Consider the following 17,748-nt stretch of genomic DNA (forward strand, 5'->3'; position numbering starts at 1 on the left):
CGAGCACCTGCAGTATGCCAGCCCCTGGGGAGTCGCTGGTAATGCTGAGATTGACAGGCAGCGCCTGCTCTGGAGGCCGCGGTGAGACACAGTGTGAGACAAACAGAGGCAGGTACGAAAGGCCGTGAGAGCCCGTGGGATGCACCACCTGGACTTATGAGGGATCAGGAAAGACTATATCCAGAAGGTGACATATTTAAGTAAATATTGAGGAATTGATGGAATTCTCCAGACAGGCAAGAAGGGATGAGGCACAAGAAACCAAGCACCAAAGTCCCCAGAATGTGACTAGTCTGGGGAATGGAGAGGTCTCCGTTCTATAGATCTCACCTGGAATTGGGTTGACCCTCTGGCAAGAATGTGGCTAGTCCAGTCCGTACAGCCTCTTTCTGGTTAAGAGGATGGAGGTGAAGCTTGGTGAGTGAAGCACAGGCGGGACCAGCCCCTGCAGCTCCCTGTCTGGGCGCCCTATGCTTTGGTCCTGCACTCGGGCTCTCACAGCTCTTGTTGTGACATGTTGTGGTCTTTCTCCCAGAGGTTAAGGATTCCACGCGACTCCTCTCTCTCTATCCTCTGGGACAGCATCTCAGACTGGGGTTCTCAGACCACCTGCATGAGAATCAAACGGGAGCATGTTTAAAAGCACGGGTTTCTAGGCCATCCCCAGTGGCCGAGTGGTTAAGTTCAGTGTGCTCTGCTTTGGTGGCCCGGGTTTGGTTCCCAGCCACCGACCTACGCCACTCTGCCTCAGCAAAACAAACAAACAAAGGAAAAACCCATGGATTTCCACCCCCACCCAGCTCTACTGAATCAAATGTCCTGGGGTGAGTGCTGGAAATCTTCATGTTTAACAAGGAAAAGGGCTGGGGTGGAAATATACTTTTTATGATAAACTCCCCAGGTAAATATATGTATGTTATAGTAGGGGAGCCACCGCTGTGGGGCCTTGTAGAGAGCATGGCATATAGACACTCAGGAAAAGTTTAATAAAGAAAAGACTAAGTGGATCCTTAGGAATGGAATTTGGTGGGGGGGAGGGGGGGGGAGGTTTGTGACATGGGCCGTTCTGAGTCTTCCCTCACAGCCTCTAGGTGGAATCCCTGACTGGGATCCCTCTTCTGCCCCTGGTCCCCATCTCCTTTCCCTGTCCTTGCTTCCCACAAAGTAGCCTTTCCCTAATTGCTTCTCCAGGGCACAGTTAGCCACCCGTTCACCTTCAAAGCTCCAGTGAGCACAACCGGCCTGGCTCCAACTCAAGGTTTGTTGTGGTCAGCTACATCCTGGTTTCTCAAGCTCCTCCCCACTTTTCTTTAAAAAAAAGGGAAAAATCTACTTCTTCAGACCTCTGCAGACCAGCGGATGAATCAGCCAAAATTCTCAACAGGTGATAACCGCTGAATATAGTGCAAATTCCAGGTGACAGACTTGTAAACACAGTCCTTCCAAAGCCATGGCTTTCAACCCCGGCGGCACATTGGAATCATCAGGGGAGCGTTTAAAGGAGCTCCTGCCTGGTCTCACGCCCGGAGATTCTGAGGTATCGGTCTAGGCACAGCCTGGGCTTCGGGGGTTTCCACAAGCTCCTCAAGGGATTCCAATGTGCCGTCAGGGTGAGAATGACTGCTCTAGAGACACCATCATCTCAGAAGTTCTGATGATCGAGTCTTCAAGCGTCCTGACAAGTCAGCCTGCGGAAGGGTAGTTGGGGGCAGGAGGGCACCTAGCCACATCACCCCGGCCCTGAGCTGGTTTAAAGGGTGGCTCAGCTAAACAGGTGCTCAAGACTCTGCTAAAGTGCCCCTGGAAATGGAAGAAGGTGGAGAAATCTATACTTACTAGGACACTTTTCAGGGAAGGAATTGCAACAGTTTAAAAGGAATTCTTTGATAACTAGCTTGAAGTATGAAATTATTAAACCCCAAAGGGCACGCTATGAGGGGCAATTAATGGTTACCAAACTTTCTTCTAAGTAGAAGGAGCTTGAGTACTCGCAAGGGTTTTGTTTTGCTGGGTGGGACTTAGCAATCTGGGGCCAGAGCTGCATCATTGACACCAACAGTCAGTAGGCGTTCTCCGAGCTTCCCACCTTAAGCCGTCAGCCTTTTCTGCATATTGAACATAAATGTAAGAACATTGGTTTGAAAGAGATCAAGTCATTGAGTCCTCTCATTTCAGTCTGGACCTGCCCATCAGCTCCTCTACCACTATGTTTTTAAAAAGCCTCCAGCCCAGGTCCTGCTTCCTGCAAAGACAGGGACGTGGAGCTCAGAGTGCCCCTGAGAGCAGAGGAGGCTGAAGCTGGCTGCCTGCTGAGATGGTATTTTGTTACAACTGTTGCAAACCTCCAGCCAATTTAGATCACATTGTTTAATTGTGCATCTATAAAATACTTTTGCCAACATGCTTCACTTTTTAAAATATCCTTACTAATGCTGATACTTAACAAGCATTTTTTAAAATTTGCTTCTTGTTTTAGTCAATTCTTAACCTGTCTTAACAGACGTATAAGTGAAAGGATAGGTTACCCGAAAAGGGATCTTGAGCAGAAAGGGGCATCTTTCTGGCAATTAGATGACAAGGCAATAAACAGCTAAAATCCTCAGGGGAGGGCCGTCGGAGGCGTCGCAGCTGCAGTCTGAAGTCAGCCTGGGTCCTGGAGGGAAGCCCACAGCTGGTACGTTTTCAGTGTCATGACCCATTTGCTTGGGGTGCAGCCAAAGGGATGTCTTATACTCCCACATCATCGACTACTAAGGCACCTGATCCAACAGGCGTATATTCAGAGCCCAGCCCTGGAGGGGGGCTTGGCTGAAGTGGTCTCTCCCCTCTAAATGGGGAGAGAAGGTATGCTTTTCCATACTGAGAAGTTATCTAGAAAAGTATACCTCAGCACAAACAGATGATAGAACATGTACCTATATTTTAACTCAGTTATTTCACCTGCAAAATAGGGTAGTAATACTTAGCACAGGGTTGTTGCTAAGTGAAATGACTGTATATCATTGGAATAAAATATTTAAACACCGAGCATATAGTAACAGCTCAAGTAATGATACTTCTTTTCCATCTATTAATTGAGGAGAGAAAGAACTTAAAGATCATCTGGTTTAGTATCTTCATTTTAAAGATAAGGAAACTGAGACCCAGAGAGGTAAAGTGACTTGCCCAAAGTGACAAAGGTAGGAAAAAGCAGAGTTAATAACTGAAGAAAGGAACTGTATTTTTCTTTGGATTTCTCAGAAAGCGATTTCCAGCGCTCTTCAAACTTCCACGCTGCCCTCTAAAACGAATGCCCCAGAACAATGACCTGAGGTCATTTAAATGACAAAATATAGGTCCCCCACCTAGGTTTAAAGCCATGTTTATCTGTTTTCAGTTGAGAAAGCTGCTAATGGCCCTAACCATGCCTTTCCCGGTTGAAGCATAGAGCCAAAACATTTGCAGCCTGAGGATTCTCTCCCACTGCTTGGAGATCAAACACAAACAGAAGCCATGGGGGGCCGGGCCATCTCTAACTGAGAGAATCAATACCGATGAAACAGATAAAATCCCCAAATCTCAAAATAATGAAAACAAAGATATCCAAGTAATAAAAGCTGCTAGAATCACAAAGACAATACAACTCCGATCTCAGCTGGCTCGAAGAAAGTGTCCATTAACAAGGGATTAACACAAGGGAAGTACACAACCAGTCAATAGGAAATGAAAACATTTCCCACCGCCTAGTTGCATTTGAGCCCACGCTAGGATTACGGATCGGGGTGTTGAGATGGTGTGGTTCTGACTACGGAAAGAGCGTCTCCAGAAGCCCTCAGCCATATGCCGACTTAAAGAAACAGCCCGAGCTGCTACTCGCTGGACTGAAAATTTGGAACTGACAAGCCAGACGATGAGACGAGACCTGATTAACAGCCCTTTATTAGTCGTGTCCATTGTCACTTTCAAATCAAAGTTCGAAAGAAAGCCTCCATCACTGCAGCACCTTCTAAAATATGCATTTTAGTCAAATTTCCCAAATGCCAGAGCTTTGGGGGAGAGGGGAAGGGCAAAAAACCACAACTGTGGAATAAAACGTTATTAGCTTTTCATAAAATAAGTAAAATGGCATTTTATGTGCCCAAATAAAGACAACATAGGCATTTTTTCAATATAAAATATCATAGTTTGAATGAAATTGGAAGCAAACATAAAAAATGAATATAGTTGACCAGCGGGTATAAATTAGTGCAATAATTACATTCTTATAATGGCTGTGATATTCCTAGTTAATAGCCAAGCAGCCTATAGAGTTGAATTAAAAGTATGATATTTAGGGGCCAGCCCGGTGGTACAGTGGTTAAGTGTGCATGTTCTGCTTCGGTGGCCCGGGGCTCACCAGTTCGGATCCCAGGTGCACGCATGACCCTGCTTGGCAAGCCATGCTGTGGCGGCATCCCACATAAAAAAGTAGAGGATGGTTGGCATAGATGCTAGCTCAGGGCCAATCTTCCTCACACACAAAAAGAGTGGGACTGCCTCAGAAAGTCTGACTAAACCTTAAGGGTTTCCCTGTGATGGATTTGTCACTATCCTAGAAGAAAGACACATTTATGGGGGCTTCTCCCATTCCTTCCAGAGTTCAGCAATCCCGGGTCTATCTCATCTGCTGCTGTCTCTGAAAAATCTTTCCTCTACAGCTTTTGTGTCTACACGTGTGTATATATGGGCTCACATAAATCATTCACGTCTATGTCAATTACTAAAATATTCTGTGGGATGCAAGCTTGCCCTGTCTCCTCAGGAGAAAATATTATTTTAGCAAAAACATGAAGCTTAGTCCCAATAACTTGCAACTTAAATGCAAAGGATTTGAGGCAGTTCTTTGGGGCTAAAAACGTATTAGTAAAGGCTTAGGTGGAGGAAGAGACAAGAGTAGCTTTGGAATTGTTTATCTATCTGTTGGGAAAATCTTTTCATGTAGATGGCCTCCCAACCTTTTAAAAACACTGCTTAGCAAAGTAGGAGGGCTGGCATCCCTGCCTCTTTTTTTCAATTTCCCTAAGCAGAGGCTATTTCAATATCGTGCGGCAGCCAATTGTGCTGCAGTCACCACCATCCCCGGGGAATCATAAGGAAGTCGCTGAAACGGGAGAACAGCAACACTTCTGTGCTTGGTGAGATTTCAACATGGTGCCTTAGTCAACAAGCCTTGGGTACCTACCACTGGGAATATGATACATAAGATAGGGTCCTCAGGAAGCTGCCAAGCATTTAAGACATGAAGATGGGTTTTGGAATCAGACCACCCTAGAACCCAATCCCAAAGTGATAGACACTAAAGTTACTGTCCTAATCATTCTCACTTACTCTTTGCTGAAAAAAAAAAAATCTTTTTTTGGGTTCTTTGTCTCAAAAAAAAGTACTGTTTCCTGGCCACCTCTGCAGATAGAGGTAGCTATGAGACATGCTCTGGCTGATGAGATGCTGGATATGATTCTGGAGACACTTTTAATTAAGAAGGGCAGCCTTGGGGCTGGCCCCGTGGCCGAGTGGTTAAGTTCGCGCGCTGTGCTGCTGGCGGCCCAGTGTTTCGTTGGTTCGAATCCTGGGCGCGGACATGGCACTGCTCATCAAACCACGCTGAGGCAGCGTCCCACATACCACAACTAGAAGGACCCACAACGAAGAATATATAACTATGTACCGGGGGGCTTTGGGGAGAAAAAGGAAAAAATAAAATCTTTAAAAAAAAAAAAAAAGAAAAAGAAGGGCAGCCTCAGCAGGCAGAGTGCTTTGCCTGTCTGTCCCTCTCCCTTCTTTTTGCCAGAGGTCTAGCAGCCACTTGGCAATGATGAATCCAAGGACAAAGGCCAACACACTCTGAATGGCATGGTGAAAAGACACAAAAAGCCTGAGTCCCTGGGATCCCTGAGCTAATACAGCAACCCTAGACTGCCTCCCCTTGACATCTTGTTGCATGAGCCAAATAAACTCCAACTTGCTTAAGCCACCAATTGTCAAGCATTCTACTATTTGCAGCCAAGGAGCTTCTAAATAATAAACCAGTATCTCTGAGCTTCATTGCCTCATCTGCAAAATGGGGATATAATCTTCACCAACTTTGGAGATTTGCTGTAAAGCCTCGTTGGTACATGTGTAATTCCTAGTCCAATGCCTGACTCACAGTAATAATTGGAGGCTATCATCATTATTACTATTATTTACTAACAAGGTTGAAATGAGTATTTCTTTTTCTTTGGGGAAACTTGAAGGAGCAGAGCCAAGCTTTCCCTGAGATGGGGACTGACTTGTGGGCAAGGTGCTGAGGTCGTGTTGGGTGGAGACCAGCTGACTGAGCTCAGCTGTATAAGGACCTTTACCTTAGGAGGACAATCTATAAATAGTCAATATCCAAAAACTGTCTCCCTCTGTTCTTCCTGTAGGAGATTTTTCTGGCTTATTGCTAAGGCATACTAGATGTTTCTACCACTTAGACAGCAAGCCGTTGCTTTGTTTATGGTGAAACCAAATCCCTCGGCTGCGTTTTCTCCCTGAGCAGTAATCACGGCAGCAAACTGCAAAATTAGCATCTAACAGAGCATTTCAATCAAAGATGAGAGAAACATTCTTTGGACCACAGGTTTTTGCCTCCAAAGATAGCACTTCTTTTTTTTCTGAGTATGTGAAATTGCCCTAATTCTGATTTATTTGATGTGATATGCTTTGGGCCTCCTGGTTTCAATCTTGCAGACAAAATGATCAGTTGTTGCCCTTTTTTTTAACCTGTATAAATTACTTTTAGCTAAAGCTTGTTGATATTTTGGTCCAGCACGGTCAGTACAAGGGGCATACAAACACATCATGTGTGATGATTCTGCATCTTCTGATCTTTAGCATTCATGCTGAAGACGACAATACAGTTATCCTTATTAGATAATGTTACTTCAAAGAGAAAGGTCTACTTCATGGTAAACCACTCCTTTATCTGGAAATATCTAGCAAGTGCTCTTCCTGAACCTGTGGCAGGATCACTAAGCCAGCTCTCCACCTCAGAATCCTCTCAGCATTCAAGATGAAATCTAATTGTCATCTCTGGTCCAGAAACTCGGAGCCAACCTGGAGCCTTTTTCATGATCCCCAATCCATATACATTAAACGGTGGGCTGCCTCCTCATCACCCCATTCTACTTCCACAGCATCTTTTGAATGTAAATCCTTTTTTCTTCACGCACGTCGTGCAAGCTCTCATCCAGGTCTTCAGCGTGTCTAAGGTGATCTGTCAGACTCATGTTTCAATGGGTCTCCCCATCTCCAAGACCTCCTGCTTCCCTCCATGCTCCGCTCTGCTGCCCAGGTGGTCCAAAACTCAGAGCTCGTTAGTGATATTTGTTTTAAACACTTTCAACTGCTCCCCACTGCTACCTGGTAATGTCCAAATCCCTTAGAGTGGTAATCAAGACCCTTAACAATCAAGCCCCAATCTACCTTTTCATTTTAACCTCCAGCCACCTTTTTTCATTGATCCCTACTCCAAACTATTTCCCATACTCCCAAGAAACCTAGCACCTTCATGTCAGGTATATTTATGGAACCTGCTCTCTACTTGGCTTGCTCTTAATTCTTACCTAAAAGAAAAGATGGAGAGATTGAATTGAACCTATTAAAGGAAAACCACATGTTGCAATGTAGGACACAACCTGGGGAGGCTACCAGAGTTCTCCCTCATGGGCCATGCACAGCCCACTCCATCAGTCACGGTAGACACGAAAGGCAGCCTGAGTCACCAGCTGCTTCTGACAGATTTATTTGTGCAATTCACTTTATTGGTAAAATTAGATGTAAAGAAATAGCTCATCCACAAATACACGATGAAATAAAAATTGTCTTTCACTTCCTATAGTTTGTTGAGGCTCAGCTTATAAGAACAGCTCCTAAGCAGTATAGGGGAGAGCACACCATCTCCGCGCCCATTCGGAAGGGGCCACAAATCCTGCCTTTGTCAATTAGTCCAGGTGGTAGCCCCTCAGGCCTCAGTCCCCTTACCTGTAAAATGCAGATGATGTTACCTACCTCCTAGAATTTTTAAAGGATGTAATGAGAAAACCCATGTTATATACTTATACAAGAGATATAAACAGTACTATTATTATGAATGTCACAAGCTTATTTTTAATTCTAACAACTATCATAGGAATTTGTCTTAGAGAGAAAACTGTCTCTGATTGGAAAAGTACTTCAGTAAATGCCTGCTATAGAATAAGAGACCCCAAACATTCTTTTTTTCTGTTTTTTTTTTTTTTGCTTGTTTTTCTATATCACAAGAACCTATTTACAACCACCCTGCTGGGGGTGAGAATCACAAGGCAGCAACAGCTTGGAATCTCCAGGGCCCAGCACCCGGGGAGAGCAGGTTCCCCTCTCCACAGGCTGGTGACACAACTCTGGTAGAGTTTCATGTCTCATCAGTTATTCGCTCACATTTTTCAACCAGGAGAAGTCTCAGATTTTTCCTGAAAATTGATGCTTTAAACAGAAGACACAGGAGCTTAGGGAAAAGATACTTATTGGGGGAAGAGGGGCCCAGAGGAGGGAACATGCCAAAACCAGGACGCCCACTTTACCTCTCCCTAAGGCTGGTGCCAAGAAATTATCATCTGAAATAGCAAGGAAGAAGGGGGTGAATATTTATTGTCTACTTCACATGGGTGCTTTGCTGGGTACCTTATATGATAACAAAACCAACAATGTTAGCTATCTTTTTCAAAATAATAATTATTTGCCATGTATCATACTAATTGTCATATAAGTATTTTTTAAGTTCATTCTTGTGACAATGTTGTAAGCATTTAGTAGTTACCTCTATTTTACAGAAGATGAAATAGAAGCTCAGAGAGGCTAAATCATTTGTCCAAGGTCACACAACTCGTTATTCTAATTCCAGCTGGAACTAGACACCGGCGCTGCCTGACTCCAGGACATCGGCATGCTCTTTTCCACACACCAGAGCAGCTCTCAACAGGAAAGATGTTCATGGGGAAGATGGCCATTTCCCATCAATCATCATATGCCCAGCTCTAGTAGAGTTCCTCACTCATAGTAGGCGCTCAGCAAATGTTTATAGAATGAATAAAAGTAGAAAAAAAGACAGGACAAAAGTAGGTATGGAGCATTAATACATTGCAAAGGAGCAAGAGAGGGAAATGAGAGGACAAGTGGGTGTCCTTCATAATTCAGAGCGACACCACGTAACTTGTTGCACCATTCTTGATTGGCTACATTTAATGATGCCCACGCCTGATTTACACGGTCAGAAATAAAGTCAACTGCAGCGACTATCATTTTGCGAGCCTGGTTGGACTCTGCAGACCTGCTGATTTCCATTAAGTGCCGTTTAGAAAAATAATTATGTGACTCTGCCCTGTTGGCATTAAATATACATTGTTGGTTTGGCTGCTAAAATATAACATTCAAGGAGCGCAGAGAGACAACCAATGTTTTTTTTTAAAGATGCTTTAACTGCAGATGGGAGATACTCGGTGGTTCCCCGTTGCAATCTGCCACACATGCCCCGTCCCCTGCGCTGGAGGGGCTGTGCTGTCTGTGCCACAGAGCCAGCAGTCACGGATTATGGCTGCAAGGGGTGCCCAGGTTTAATCTCATTTTTGAATGAATTAATATTATTAGTTTTGACAAATTAATGGTATTAAATGTGCAAGGTTAGTATGAATTATGTCCACATGCACCTATTACTAAATGTGCCTCATTCTTGTGTAAGAAAGCTTATAGAATCAATTCAGTGGAATCTTCTCTCTTTTCCATATTCTAAAATGCCTTCCTAGAAGCCTTAAAAAGATGGGCTAGTATACCTATGGACAAATGTTTAATGATAAAAATCCGTACCTCCGTCCATGCTGAAGGGGCTTCATGACTGAGTCAGGCACCAGAGGAAAAGACTTTACGGTGGTATTACACGTCCTTACACATGTAATCTAAGTATACTCCATCCAAGAAGATCCTGTCTTCTAGAAAAGCTTTGAGCCTCCCCATCTGCCCTTCCCTCTTCCAGTTAAAAAATCAGTGCTAGGGTATACCCATTTCCTTGGCATTAAAATAAAATTAGAAAATCTTTTTCAGTTTGAAACCAATTTTTTTCCTAACCTAAGTCTAAATGAAATGCATGTTGTTAGAGTCCTATGTCAGCAAAACTCAAATTCACGTCTATGGTTAAAGTTTTGGGGGAGATGATGATCAAATGTGAATGAGCTCAAACGATTTTTTTCTGAATGATATTTTTAATTATTAATTTAAGGAACCTACAATGTTGAATGCTGTGAACCTGCACATTTTTTAACCTGGACAACGTGGCACGTGCTGTTTGAGTCAACTAAGGACTGAAGAGGTTAGTGACTTGCTTGAGGTCACGTAGCCAGTTGGGAATGGATGAGGACCAGAAACAAGTCCTCAAATTCCTCCATCAGTGCTCTTGCACACTGTGTACTATTCCACATTGGTGTGCACATGCATGTGTGTACAATACCACGTTGGTGTGCACATGCTCACACACATTTAAAAAATGAAAACAGCCTACTTAAATGAGAATTTTGGGTATTACCCAACAGGAAAGGATATTTGAAACTCAAATAAATCATGGTGGAAAGTCCATCCGGGTTGCACGGAGAGAATTCATTCACTGGGGGTGCCATTAAAGTCAATGGTAAGAAGTCTGAAGAGACGGGAGCTGTAGTTTTCAGTAAGAATGGAAACACCTGCCAGGGTTTTGGCTGTGCCTGCAGACCTGGGTTAGTGATTTCATGGGTAAGCCGGTCTGAGATGTGAGGCTTCTGTTTGGCACGTTTTTGTACTACAGTGCATTCCAACCCAGAAGGATCAGAACCTTGAGTAGCTCAGGTGTCTGAAGAGACGCAATGTTGGGGCGAGCTGGAGGTTCCAGAACAGACAGGGGACACAGAGGCTGAGACAGCCTCTCATTGCCCAGGTGGAGCGAGAACAGCAATAGCCACCATTCATGAGTGGGGTGGGCTGGGCACTCCTCTGGGTCTTCTCCTTGAGCTAACTCATTCAATCCAACAGCAACGCTATAAGGAGGTGCTGTCATTATCCTTTTTCCATCTGGTGAAACTGGGTGCAGAGAGGTCAGTGAGTGGTGGGTCTGGGATCCACCTCAGGTGGTCTGGCTCCGGAGCCTGTGCCCTCAACACCAGAGCACCCCTCACACGTAGAAACCTGGGAATATTTCTTTGGAAAACTCATAAAGTCTATGTTCTCTTCAAATATCCATGCTGAGAAAAGTTCCGATCTTCTACACTGCCTCCTGCATGAGAGGAAGGAAACTTGGGCCAGTCCAGGCTCTGCCACCTAGTAGCCACCTGCCCTTTGGCAAGTCATACAACCACTCTAGACATTCATTTCCTTGTATGCAAATTATGTTAGGCTAATTCTGACAGTCACGTTTAGCTACGAAGTTCTATGATCCTAATCACTTGGAGATTATACTATTTACTAATTAGTTTTACATTACATAGATTCATATTATAACTTTTTTCGTTATACTCAGGAAATACCTTTGATAATACATAGATGACTTACTAATTCGTGAGTAAGACTCTTCTAAGGGTATATGTCTTATCCCTTGAATGACATTTTAACATCATGCCCCTTCTAATATTTTCAATTGAGATCAGGAAAGAAAAAGAATTTCAGAAAGAATTTTTCTAAGAGACAAGGCTGAGCAATGCATTAAGCTAAATTTTCTAAGGATATATGGAAATATCGTGAATGGAAAATACACCATGCTCTGATTAACAGAGTCACTCACGCCATATTTTCATTAGTCACCGTCCGGTGAAAAGAGCATGGTCTGGGCAGACTTGAGACAGGAATTCCAGTCCCAGGTCTGGCTAGTTAGACCTATGACCTTGGGCCAGTCCCCGCGTCTCCTAGGTCTCAGTATTTGAAGGGAGCTGTTTAGTCCAACTCATTTCCTTGCTAGCATAATGGTGAAAACATAGGCAGGGCCTCCCAAAAGGGCTCAGTTCCGGGGCCACTCCGCCAGTGTGGACCACCCAAGGTGACTGCACCTGAAAAGAGGCCTTATTCTTGGCATCTTTCACAGGCTTCATGGGATAAATGGTTAAAGAAGGAGATTTCAAAGTTGTATCAAAGTAATGTTGAGAAAAGGGCAGGAGGATGTGGTGTCCCTTACACTCTCCCCAACTCCAAGCACAGGATCCAGGAGAAGCTGCCCTAGCTGCGTACCCAGTAGATAGATGCTGAAGGACCACCCTTCAAAGCTAATGGATTCCGCAGAGGGTAACGGAAGGCTGCAGTCTCTGTGAAGATTCCCTTAGAAGCAGGGCTTTCAGAAACAGTGATTCCACAGGTAAATAGAGACAACTGTTCATCTCCACGGCCTGTGTTTGTGTGTGTATGTTTCCCAGAGCTTCTTTCAAACTTGAGTTTTGCAATTCTTAAACACCTTTTCAGCTCTTCTCTGAAGATCCTGAGTGTTCTTTTGTACACCACATCTTCCAACCCCCAAGGAGGCACTAATCCACCCCACCTCCAGCAATTAGCCTAACCAATATTGAAGTGCTGAATTTTTTTCAAGTTCTGTTTGTTTTGCCCATGACATTAAGTTGTGGTTAGATTGTAAGGATGGCTACGACAGCCATTTACATTGCTAGGGACCTTATTTTGGGGAGAAAAAAATACCCTAAAGTGTTGTTTATTTTTATCATTATTTTTGTTTTAAAATTCTCCCAGGATTTTCTCTCCACACCTTACCTCATTCTGCGTATTTTAGGAATAACTGTGAACTTGTCTGTGTAAAACTGCCCTGAGCTATTCTTTAAGTTAATTATCACTTCTTTTGGTTCTGTGAATGGCTGTTCAATGACACTGTCAGCAAGTGGAATGAACCAAATTACTTTAATTATGGAGTAATTGCACAGAGTGATGGTAATTAAATCTTGATCAGTTTAAGTGAGTAAATTAATTGCTCCAACTTGGAATGCACACCACAGCAAGAGGAGTTGTTTTGTAGTTTAATTAACACCGTCCACTGAAGTCTTATCGTATCTAAAATGCAGACAGTTAATGAGTTTGATATTATTCTCACCTTCATAAGAACTAGGACAGAATACATGCTGAGAAAGGTAGTGTACTGGGGAATGATAGAAAACTTAATATTCTTGTCACTTGTATAGATATATTGGTTGCAATCTCTACTTTGCCTTCTGGAGAAATGTGCAAATAGAAATATTTCCATATAATTAGCTTCTGGCCCCATTTCATTCCGATATTCCCTGATCTGTGCAACAGTATACATTTCTGAATTTGTTAATGTTTTACATTTCTACAGCCTGAATTTCATTGTGGATTTATCCATCATCTGCTTGCTTTTACTTTGGAGGAGTCCTGCCATTGTGAAGGTGTGCATGAGGTCTTCATAAAATTTCATCAGTTATCAACCATCATTTATTAGGCATAGATTTCTCTGACTGTTCTATTATCCGTTCCCCAGTGCTGGGAAATGCTTTCTGTTTTTAGAGGAACTTTCCTGCCTAGATCTAGATTAGAGATGCTCAGCGCTGACTATGAATTAGAATCACCTACAAAACCTAAAAAAATTACCAATACACAGGCCCCAGTATAGAATTTAGAGGGATTCAGACATGGGTATGTTTTAAGAGCTCGTCAGGTAACTCAAATGTGCATCACAAATTGAGAGCCACCATGCATCCCATTCTATAACCCTGAGGAAGATGGTATTATCACAAATTTCTGGGTAAAGACCCTCTGGCTTATTCTGGACAGAGTCTGAGGATTGGGACCTGGACTCTTAAGAGCCTGGACTCTTAAGAGATTGTCTCCTAAGAGCCAATTCTTCATAAATGTTCTACAACCATGCTCTAGAATAAACCAAATTGATAAGTCTCAGTTTACAAAGTAGAGAAACAAAGAAGCAAAGAAAATGAACATGATTTCTTTAGCAATCTTCAGCATTGTCTTATCAAACTCCAGGTAAGAAAAAGATGTATTGTTCTAAGCCCCAAGAGTGTTCATTTGTGGGCAGTTAGTTTCAGGCCATTTCTTTAGCGTCAGTGGGTAGTAGTGATTAAATGTACTTGGTCGGGGGAATGGCCCTGATTGGAGTAGTAAGTAAGCTTCTCAAGGTCATGCGTTGCCAAAGCCAGAACTTGAATCTAGTCTTCTCTGATTTCAGCGTCCACCAATGGTGGGCCTCTACACAGCAGTCTCTAGCTCAAAGTTAACACATTCAGTGGGAACATGACCGAAGAAAGTGTGTAGATTCCTGGAAGTGTTCACACATGAGTTGACAACTGAGTTGGATTTTGAAAACAAGATAGAGTTTTCTGTGTGGAGAAAGGGAAGGAAATGTTCTGAAAGCCAAGGGAACTGCATGTGCTAAAGGACACAAATTTGGGAAACTGCACATGGCCTTGCTGTGACTGGAGCATGCATTGTGGAGGGGAGACATATGCTAAAGCCAATGGACCAAAACTATCAATAACATACTCCTATGCAAAAAAGACAAATTTATTTAGCTTGTTGTGGCAAGCGAGATTGGTCAGCAGAAGGTTTGTGGAGCAGCCTGGTAAGAGGGAATTGGGAGGGGCTCTCTACAGGACTTGGGCTTTTGCTAGGTGGTTCTAAGGAGGGTTTAGGAAAGTGCAGGCTCATTCTGGATTGAGTGCCATCAAGAACGGGGAATTCAGTAATTGGATTTTTAACAATTTTATCTAGGAGATGAAAAGATTAAAGCAGGGCTAGCATCATCACTGGTAAAGTCTTCCGTGTTAGCTTGGAAAGGGGGCTATTTAGTCATTTTTGTGGTTGCGGAGTGTCCTTGTCTCTGTTTGTTTCAGACATGGTCATGCAGGGAAGTTTCCTGACCACTGTTACATGAGCACAGTTATGTTCAGTTGGGAACCTCACAGACTAGCCTCCAGGAATGTTTTTTACCTTCTCAAGGGGCAGGCCCTTAACTGACATATTAAGGGGCTAAGACTTATATGTTGAAGAGTTTTAAAAAGTGAAATAACACAATACAATTTCTGTTTTGGAAGAATCCCTCAGGTAGCTATGTGGAAGATGGTTTTGAATATGGCAAGACTAGATGCAGATGTCCCAATGGGAGCAGAGGAAAGAAAATGCCCAAGAATGGAGATTGAGAGGAAAAGACTGTTAAGAGATGCCTCATGGGTAGAAAAGAGAAAAATTGTACTTTATAACAATTCAAAGAGAAATAACAATACAAGTTTACTTGGACAAATCAAGGATGTCTCTTTATCTCTATTGTTTCGTTGGGGAAAACTACTTTGAAATTTTAAAGAGTTTCCTTTTCCTTGAAAACTAAAATCCAGTGTTTACTAAGTTCCTGCTGAGCAAACATAATTTCTTAGGCCCCTGAAACTTGTTTCAGCTCTGGAAATGTCCCTACATAGCCTTTTCTTACTTAGGATGCAAAAAGTTTGCAATATATTCATCCTGGCACAGTTCAGAGAAATACACCAAGCAAAGAGATAGCCGGTCCCAGGTTTTCTTGGGAGATGGACTCCATCTGTTGGTCCACGGCTGCGAGTCCTCATTCCGCTGCCAGGAGCCTGAGCAGCAGATAGGAAGGACAGCTGATGAAATAGGGTCGGTCATTCAGCCCACGCCTAGTCTCCAGAGTGCTCTTCATCCCATTCTGCCCCAGTGAAAAGAGTAAATGGGCCATGTGGAGAAACAAGAAATCACTAGAAAGCAGTAGAACTCTGGAAATTAGGAGAAAAGAGAGAAAACTTTCTTTAGTGTCGGGCAGGAGATTGATAGCAACCGAGCATCAAGGAGAGGGGACCACCGTTTTCAGAAACAGAATGCTAATTATAATGTTGTCCTGCTTTTCTTTAATCCATAAAGTTGTCATTTACTGATGTAAAAACAGGTGCATAGAGAAGACTCATGTGACGGAGGGAGGAATGAACCTAACAATGAAATCAGGAACAATAAATCATATAGTATTGCTTATTAATGGCCATAGGATAGGCATTTTAGCTATTTAGGGGAAAAAGGATACGACAATATGCAAAAAAAGTCTTTCCTCTTAGTCATTTTGTTTATTTGGGAGATTGCCTCAAGTCACTTAACTTAATTCTAATCTGTGAGAGCACATTTATATAAATAGCTTTGAGCAGAGTGCTTCTTACCATTTACTTCTACTCCATTTAACGTCAGTGTTTTGAGGAGCAGACATTGGTTTGAGAGCAACGTTTCATAAAACTCAGATGTCTTATTTACCCAGTACTTCTACAAGCCTATTCTGCAAATTAATCTTTTCTAAAAGTGTTGTATCAAGCCAAGTGAAACCCTCAGAAAGTGAGGATTTTATTACTTCATGACCTTATGTTTTAGTGGAGAAAAAGTAGCTTTGCACTCCCTAAAATGTGTTAATGTAGGGATAGAAATCTTTATCCTTCCACTTATATCGTGTCCAATCACCAGAATGGATTAGGCCCTAAATAATCTGACATTAGTATTAAAGCAAATATTTAAAAACATGTGTAGCCATTACTGGTACATTATGTATGGAGCTTTATTTCTTGGTATTAAAACATATCCTGACCCCAAAAACATTTAGTAGAAATCATGACTATTATGTGAAGTCGGGCAGGGAATACAGATTATGACTTACATCATTTTTTCAATTAGTAGCAGAGGAAAGATTGATGGCCATTTAAGAACTGATTAGAGAGACAGCGGATTAGAAAGGGGGTGCCTGGTGACACATTTTGCTTCCCAGCCTTTAAATGTGTCTGACTGCAGTGCTGAAGGACATCTGCCACGAGCAAACAGCGCATCATGTTCGGATTTCACAACTAAACAATGCTGTAACTAGCACGAAAGGTGTGTCAAAATCTCCAAAAACCACAAACCACTTTTCAATTATCAACAAATTGGAAGTGGCATTACATAAAGCTATATATATGATTAATGTAAATTATTTTCCAAAAACACAATTTCACATATTTCAAAATGTAGCTCATTTTCCATCCAATTGCCTAGGTTATTCTGGCACCTAATTATTAATCAGTAACTAATTTCTTTAACACACTCTATTTTGAGCCCCTGCCATTTGTTTTCACTCTGACAAACCCCGTGGGACATATAGATGCATAGTACATTGTTCCTGCTCTCATGGAGCTTACAATCTACATGAAGAATCATTAAAGGCTAAATGCTGGCATGTTAAAATAACATGATATCATCAATCTAAGCCACAATACATTGCTTAACAGTCAAATAAAGGGAATAGATTGTATGAGTGCTCTCAGCTTGTGGTAGGCAGGAAAGCGTTGTTGGGTTCGAGTAGTCAGTTGAAGCTTTATGAGGAAACGGGTATTAAGCTGGTTCATGAAAGATGAATAGGGTGTGCTGGTGAAAAGCAGCTCCAGGGCTAGGGAACCTGATTTGGAGCTTTTGCACTTTCCATAAATACTCCCGCCATGGCTGATTTAAAGCTACCAACCTGACATCATTGAAAATGAAATGGGAGAGAAATGCTCACAGTTGGCTGTTGTGAGCCAGTACAAGCTGACTCCGACACCACTGAATGGGAAATTTACAAGTGATGAAGATTCATTCAGTTCAGCAAGTGTCTTAGTTTATTTTTTATTGAAGTAACAGTGGTTTATAACATAAATTTCAGGTGTACAACATTATAATTCAACTTCCGTATAGACTGCA

This window comes from Equus quagga, chromosome 20 (genome assembly GCF_021613505.1).
Source record: "Equus quagga isolate Etosha38 chromosome 20, UCLA_HA_Equagga_1.0, whole genome shotgun sequence".
NCBI lineage: Eukaryota > Metazoa > Chordata > Mammalia > Perissodactyla > Equidae > Equus > Equus quagga.